Source organism: Hylobates moloch, unplaced genomic scaffold (genome assembly GCF_009828535.3).
Source record: "Hylobates moloch isolate HMO894 unplaced genomic scaffold, HMol_V3 SCAFFOLD_19, whole genome shotgun sequence".
Taxonomy (NCBI): Eukaryota; Metazoa; Chordata; class Mammalia; order Primates; family Hylobatidae; genus Hylobates; species Hylobates moloch.
The window spans coordinates 42,947,682-42,955,954 of record NW_026652294.1 but is presented as its reverse complement, the minus strand read 5'-3'; positions in this window follow the sequence as shown (position 1 = coordinate 42,955,954).

Genomic DNA, 8,273 nt, shown 5'->3' with positions numbered 1-8,273 from the left:
AATCTCAACGTGGGCAGGCGTCTAGCCATCCCCAGCAGCAGGTGGCAGGGACAGATGGAGCTTCCCACTGCTCAGTGCTGATGGGATTTTCAGAAGTCCTGGCATTCAAGGTGAAATAGATGTCACAGACCCAGCAAGGGCAACATCTGACTGCCCAAATTTAGCAGGGCCATCAGTCCAGCAAGGAGTCAGGCACCTGAAAGTGAAGGAGGCCACGGGCAGCATCAAGTGACTGTACAAAAATCAGAATTCAGCTAACAAGGGGTCAAAGTGAGACATTTAGGAGGACTGAAGAAGAATTCTGGGTGGTGGAAGGTTTAAGGGGACATGAGGCCTCTTCCACAATCCCTCTAAGATTGTTACCTGCATAGGACTCCCTAAGTTTTAAAGGATCCCTGGCTAATGAGATAAAGAAGCCTAAAGACTTCAGAAGCTTCCCAAATCTGCATCTGAAGGCTGCAGCCCTTTTTCTGGCAGGAACTGAAGCTCAAAAGGGAGATCAACAGAGAGAGTCTTCAATGGGAGATGATGTCTTAACATTTGGTGGTGAAGCTCTGTGGCTGAAGCCCTGATCCCCTTCTTGGTGGAGGAGGCCAGAATCTTGACATCTTACCAGAACAGAGATTAAGCTCAGAGGCGCAGGCAGGACTCTAAAAAGACAGAAACAAAACAAAACAAAATAAAATAAAACAGTAAACATTGGCCTAACACAGAAAACTACATTAATAGTAGTTAGGTATCTCTATGAGGCCACAGTCACAGAATTCCTTTGGGTTTTAATTTTGAGGTAAAAATATTATATTTATTACATTATTATAGAATGTCTTACAATTTACATAATTAAATTCATTTAGTTGAGACTTTTATCATGTTTCCGATCATTACAGCTTTTTTCTTTCTTCTGGGATATCTGGATACTATTGAAACACTGTGGCAAAAAAAACAGTATGGTAATATTTTTGCTCAGTTCTTTTTTTTGAGCTTTGGCACCTAGGCTGGAGTGTGGTGGTGAGATCATGGCTCACTGTAGCCTCAACCTCCGAGGCTTAAGTGACCCTCCCACCTCAGCCTCCCAAGTAGCAGGGTCCACAGGTGTGCACCACCATGCCCTGCTAATAATTTACGCTCAGTTCAAATAATTTTTTATTACTATTCTTTCTAGGAATCACGTATCCTAAAACAGATGATACATATAAATTATGATAGCTCAATAACAGCTAGATTTTGCTGTGTGCCAAGGCACCGTTCTAGGTATTTTACATATATTGTCTCATTTAATTCTCTTAACAGTCCTAAGCATTAGGTGGCATCGTTATCTCTCATTTTACTAATGAGAGAATTGAGATGCATAAAGATGGCTATAATATATTGTTATATTGGGGATATCTATGTTTGGAGTTCCTGGATAAAAACCAGCCCAGAAACCTTGTTCTGTTTTAACTTCTTCCAAAGGCCTACTGATTGCCAGTTAATTGTATTACTCCCTGTATTATTATCCTTCCTGCCCACATAAGTTGTGGCAACTAACATCTGTTTGTGTCCTGAAGTTTGAGTTAACAGACAATTATTTATGAACATGGATTTGAATGCCACTCACAGATCAGTGCCAAAAGCATCACTTTGGAAATTGTTAAAAAATCGTATTTCCAGGCTCTACCTCTCAGATAATCTGATTCAGGAAAGAAGTCAAAATAATGTGGAATTAACATGCCCTCTATGTGAGTCTGATCTGCAGCCCAGTTTAAGAAGCTTCCAGATCTAGAACAGGGAGATCTACACTTTTTTGATCAATCATTCTTTTCTAGTAAAAGTATTTTGAGACTATGTTGCCACTGTTTGTATATGTATTTATTCATAAATAATATATACAGGTATTATTTTGCCTACATGTTGTACATTATAAAACATATTCAAAACTGAAAGTTAAAAAGGCTATGGTAAAAATGGAAAAATAATATTTTTAAATATATATCTTACTTATTGAATAAAGTTCTACCAGAAATATAATACACCTCATTATTTCAGCAAATCTTTAATACTCTGTGATACAGAGAGTTTTAAAGTCGGGTTCTAAATTCAGTTTATTTTTGACACTTAGTTATAATGGTTGTCAAAAGTGAAAAAAGAAACCTCCCCAAACCTCCAAATGGATAAAGTACATCATTGGCATCATTGGCAGCAGATACTAAAAATGATACTTGTCTTTCAATGCCATCTGCTAATTAAGCAAAAAATTTTGATGAAATGAGGCTACTAATTTCCATAGTCACTGATGTGAGTCAGTAGCTCGTGCAAACTAATGGGAAGAGACATTACATTTTCATAATTTTTACCAGTGGGCTTAAAGTGAAAAGCACAAAACTTTTTATATGGAATATTTTGTGTATTGATTTTCATATATCAGAACCTCAAAAGAGGCCACCAGTTTCCATTTCATTTAATGAAGTTTCATAAAGTACTTGATAGAATATGACTTTAAACTTTGTTGAATTTTCTTCATGTTCTATATATATAATATATATGCATATATTAGTATCTGTGTATATGTATTATCTGTATATATAATCTGTATATATATAACTTCTGCATCCATAACCTGCATAAATATACATACATCACACATACATGCATATATATTTAATATACTTATATATAGGTACAAATATATACACACACGTTATATACACTTAGTGTGTATCTAAATATATATTTAAACATTTAAAATCTAATTTACACACTCAGTGTAAATACATACACATAAATATACATCTCGTTAAGATGCCATTCAGTATAGTGATAGAGATATAAATGCACATTTCTTTTCTTTTCTTTTTTTTGTTTTGAGACATAGTTTCGCTATTGCCCTGGCTGGAGTGCAATGGCATGATCTTGGCTCACCGCAACCTCCCCTCCTGGGTTCAAGTGATTCTCCTGCCTCAGCCTCCCGAGTAGGTGGGATTACAGGCATGAGCCACCACACCCGACTAATTTTTGTATTTTTAGTAGAGACATGGTTACTCCATGTTGGTCAGGCTGGTCTCGAACTCCCAACCTCAGGTGATCTGCTACCTCGGCCTCCCAAAGTACTGAGATTACAGGCTTCAGCCACCGTGCCCATCCATAAACGCACATTTCTAGTAGACTTCTTAATATTTGAAATTATTTTGCTTGGCTTTGGTCGGATCTGATTCATTGGCATTAATCATTACCTCCCGATGTATCTGCAAAAGGACTCAAATTAGAACTATGCTACCTTATTGCTGTTTACATGTGCCTGCATTATTACTGTTATCTTCAAATTGAGATTATTTTGTAAGAAACTTTAAACTAGGGTCCATTTTGCTAGGGTTAGTTTAGTTAAAACTAGGTAATATAATCTATAAATCCACTGATTCCTGCACATATTAACTTCAATATGTCTCAGTATGTTGAATAAGTGAAAATGTAAGGACCTCACTTTTTTTTTTTTTTTTTTTTGAGACACAGAGTCTCGCTCTGTCGCCCAGGCTGGAGTGTAGTGGCACAATCTTGGCTCACTGCAACCTCCATCTCCCGGCTTCAAGCGATTCTCTTGCCTCAGCCTCCCAAGTAGCTGGGATTACAGGCGTGTGCCACTGCACACGGCTAATTTTTGTATTTTTAGTAGAGACGGGGTTTCACCATGTTGGTCAGGCTGGTCTCAAACTCCTGACCTTGTGATCCGCCCGCCTCGGCCTCCCAAAGTGCCGGGGTTACAGGCATGAATCACTGCACCCGGCCCAGGACCTCACTTTTAACTGCTCCGTGGTGTGGGCCTCCTCATGTTCCCTTATGGCACCTTCTATATCCTGACTCAAGCCTGTTCAACATACGTGCAAATCAAGGAGCTGGCCAGTCCATTGTATTCAATACCAGTGAAGCTTAACTTCTTTATCATGTCTCCAGGCCCATGGATTTAAAAGTTCAAGGGGGTCTGCCTAAGTATGCAATGACTTTTTAAATTTATCTCCATCTGAGAAAAATGCCCATACCTACAAACACTTGCATACAGGGGAGTTAGTCATTGAAATCCTGAAGTCTCAGATTGAGAATACCTTGTCTAAAGACATTTTACAGCCTCAGGGAAAAATTTCATTTGGTGAGAGATGCATCAGGATTTATCCACCATATATATTTTTTTAAGGTATACACTTTAGGGCTAATCCAGGTTGCTGGCCCTGTGTGTCACTTGTAGGTACTATAGGAAGTCATTTCCCAGCCCCACCTGAACCTTCTTGAACATCTTTTTTTTTTTTTTTTTTGAGACAGAGTCTTACACTGTCACCCGGGCTGGAGTGCAGTGGTGTAATCTTGGCTCACTGCAACCTCTGCCTTCCCACGTTCAAGCGATTCTCCTGCCTCAGCCTCCTGAGTAGCTGGGATTACAGGTACCCGCCACCATGCCTGGCTAATTTTTTGTATTTTTAGTAGAGATGGGGTTTCACTATGTTGGCCAGGCTGGTCTCGAACGCCTGACCTTGTGATCCACCTGCCTCGGCCTCCCAAAGTGCTGGGATTACAGGCGTGAGCCACCACGCCCAGCCTCTTGAACATCTTAAAGATCTCCTCCAGGACATCCCACATAAAATGTGATGTATGTTAGTATTTCTCCTAACCAGAGAAAAGCAATTACCATCTTGTTTAATTCTCTGTTCTCTCAATAGTCCTTAAAAGACAATTCAGGTTCCTTCTGCCATGTGTTAAATCACTCTTTGCTGTATTGAAGTCAACAGGATACAAACTACATCTTGATGGCAGAGGGAGGGTGTTGGAAGTGGTTTCTGTTCTGGTGTCCCTTCCCTTCCTTGTCCATGTGGTCAGCCATTTCCACACAGCTTACACTGATATCCTCCACTGATGCCCAGGTTCCTTTCACCTTGAGTCAATCCGAATCTTTCTGCTCCTTGGTTCCAGATAATTTTTGTTGAAATAACTGATCTGGCCCATGACAATCTCATGTAATTTAACTTCATCCACATATTAATTTCAAATTCTTCTCACAGTAGATCTCCCATGATAGTTTGCCCAAACCTTATACAATTTCTTTGAACAGCTTGTCCTGTTAGCCCTACTTTATCCTGGGACAAATGCAGCAGAGAGAGGGCAGAGCATGGGATCTGCAGTCAGAAAAAGCAGAGTTTAAATTCAGCCTCAGTAACAATGTCTGCAGCTTTTAGTTACGCTCTTACACACTCTGGATCTCAATTTTCTTATCTCTACAATGAGAACAAAGATATTTGCCGTGTCTGACTCTCATTAATGGTTAGACTATTTTTTTCCCTAATTAAAAAAGTTAATATCTTCTTTATTTTTTTATTTTATATATTTTTTTGAGACGGAGTCTTGCTGTTGCCAGGCTGGAGTGCAATGACACGATCTCAGCTCACTACAACCACTGCCTCCCAGGTTCAAGCTATTCTCCTGCCTCAGTCTCCTGAGTAGCTGGGACTACAGGCGCACGCCACCACCCCCAGGTAATTTTTGTGTTTTCGATAGAGATGGGGTTTCACTATGTTGGCCAGGATGGTCTCTATCTCTTGACCTCATGATCCACCCACCTTGGCCTCCCACAGTGCTGGGATTAACAAGCGTGAGCCACTTTGCCCAGCCAAAAAGTTAATATGTTTTAGTTTGTAAGAAATAGATTTGATCATGCAGTTTTATTTTGTTTTCTCCCTCCCACCTTTCATCCTTTCTTTCTTTCTTGTTTTTTTCCCCACAAGGTTCTTTCAGTCTATTGCTTTTACTTTTTTTTAAACCTCTTCGAACAACTCAGAATTTTTATTTTAAAATATCTTTCAGATTGCTCTATTATCTCTGAATTTTGGAGTGCACGTGCTTTCATTTTTCTAGTAACTAGTGATTTTCATTTATAATAGATTTTTTAAAATTTATTTTTAGTTTTAATTCATGAATAATAATTGTATATATTTATAGGGTATAATGTGATGTTTTGACATAGGTATACATTGTAAAAGTTTAAATCAAGTTAAATTAACATATTCATCACCTCATCTACTTATTTTTTATGGTGAGAACATTTAAAATCTACTCTTTCAGTGATTTTGAAATATACATTTTTTTTTTTTTTTTTTTTTTTGTTTTGAGACGGAGTCTCTCTCTGTCCCCCAGGCTGGAGTTCAGTGGTGCAATCTTGGCTCACTGCAAGCTCCGCCTTCAGGGCTCATGCCATTCTCCTGCCTCAGCCTCTCGAGTAGCTGGGACTACAGGCACCCGCCACCACGCCTGGCAAATTTTTTGTATTTTTAGTAGAGATGGGGTTTCACCATGTTAGCCAGGATGGTCTTGATCTCCTGACCTTGTGATCCACCTGCCTCAGCCTCCCAAAGTGTTGGGATTACAGGTGTGAGCCACTGCGCCCAGCCTGAGGTATACATTATTATTAACTACGGTTACCACACTGTGCAATAGATTGCTAAAACCTACTCCTCTTGTTTAACTGGAACTTTTGTACCCTTTGATCAACACCTCTCCATTCCCCATTTTCTCTGTATGAGGAATTGTTTTTGGTGTGGCTTGTAACTTTTGACTTTAAGCTCCTCTCTAGTGGAGATTGTTTTCTGTGGGTGTTCCATGTGGCCTAGATGATGTGAGTACCCAGAAGCCTTGTTATTCAAAAATCAATCTCTACTCAAGAACATTTTTCAGTAATTGTCACTTTTCTCCCCTTCCATACAAATTTTTCCTCCCTACTGGATCATTCTAATCAGTGTGTAAGCATGCTGTAAGATCTCCTAATTTGTCTCATTTTGCTATTTCTTTTTATAGCAAAAGTTCTTGAATGACTTTTCTATATTTTCTGCTCTAATTCTTCTCTTCTCATTCCTTATTGAACTTATTCCATTCAGGATTTCTCTACTCCCAACCACTCTTATAAGGTCAAGGTCACCAATGATTTTATTCTCCTGTTGCTCAAACAAATAGTCAATTCTTAACCTCATCTTACATTTGATCATGGCATTTGATTAGTTGTTGATTCTTTCTTTCTTCCTTTCTTCCTTTCTGACAGAATTTCGCTCTTGTTGCCCAGGCTAGAGTGCAATGGTGTGATCTAGGCTCACTGCAACCTCTGCCTCCCGGGCTCAAGCGATTATGGGTTTATACCTTTTCTTAAGGTGCGAGTTTATATATTACAGGCGTGCACCTCCATGCCCAGCTAATTTCGTATTTTTAGTAGACACAGAGTTTCTCCATGTTGGTCAGGCTGGTCTCGAACTGCAGACCTCAGGTGATCTGCCCGTGTTGGCCTCCCAAAGTGCTAGGATTACAGGCGTGAGCCACCGCACCCGGCAATTCCTTCTTTCTTTGAACACTTTATGTAGCTGGCTTCCCGGATACGACTCTCTGTTTTCCTGCTACCTCAGTGGCTTCTCAGTCTCTTTCTCCTTTAATAGATTTTTCTTATTACCCTGACCCTATATGTTGGTGTGGTCCAGGGCTTGATCTTTATACCTCTTCTCTTTATTGTCACTCATTGTCTCAGGGCCTAAACATTTATGGGTGGGCCTGGTGGCTCGCACCTGTAATTCCAGCACTTTGGGAGACTGAGGCGGGTGGATCACCTGAGGTCAGCAATTTGAGACCAGCCTGGCCAACATAATGAAACCTCGTCTCTGCTAAAAATACAAAAAGTAGCTGGGCATGGTGGCATGCACCTGTAATCCCAGCTACTCAGGAGGCTGAGGCAGGAGAATCACTTAAACCTGGAGTTGGAGGTTGCAGTGAGCTGAGATTCTGGCACTACATTGGGCAACAGAGCGAGATTCTGTCTCAAACAACAACAACAAAAACTTTTGCAATTTCCTCTGCCTGGAAGTTCCACACGCAAGACTTGCATCTTAATTAACTTCAGGTCTGGATTCAAGGCTGTTTTATCTGTTAGTCCTTCCCAGACCATCCTATATAACTTGCACTCCATCTCTAACACTACCTCTCCTCCTTACCCCAATGTAATTTTCTTCACAACACCTATAATTACCACTTGTGCATTTATTTATTGTGCAGCTCACCCTATAAAATATAAGTCTTGGGAGGGCTGGGACTTTGTGTGTTTTGTTCATTCTTGCATATATAGCTATTGGAAGAGTGCTGGGCACATCATCTGGTAAATATTTATTGAATGAGTGAGTGAATAATAGAAATAGATGACACCTTTTCATACTTTCCTAAGCTGAGGTAGATATCTCCCTATTTTAAAAAATATTTTGGTTGTTCAGCCTGTTTCGAAAGAATTG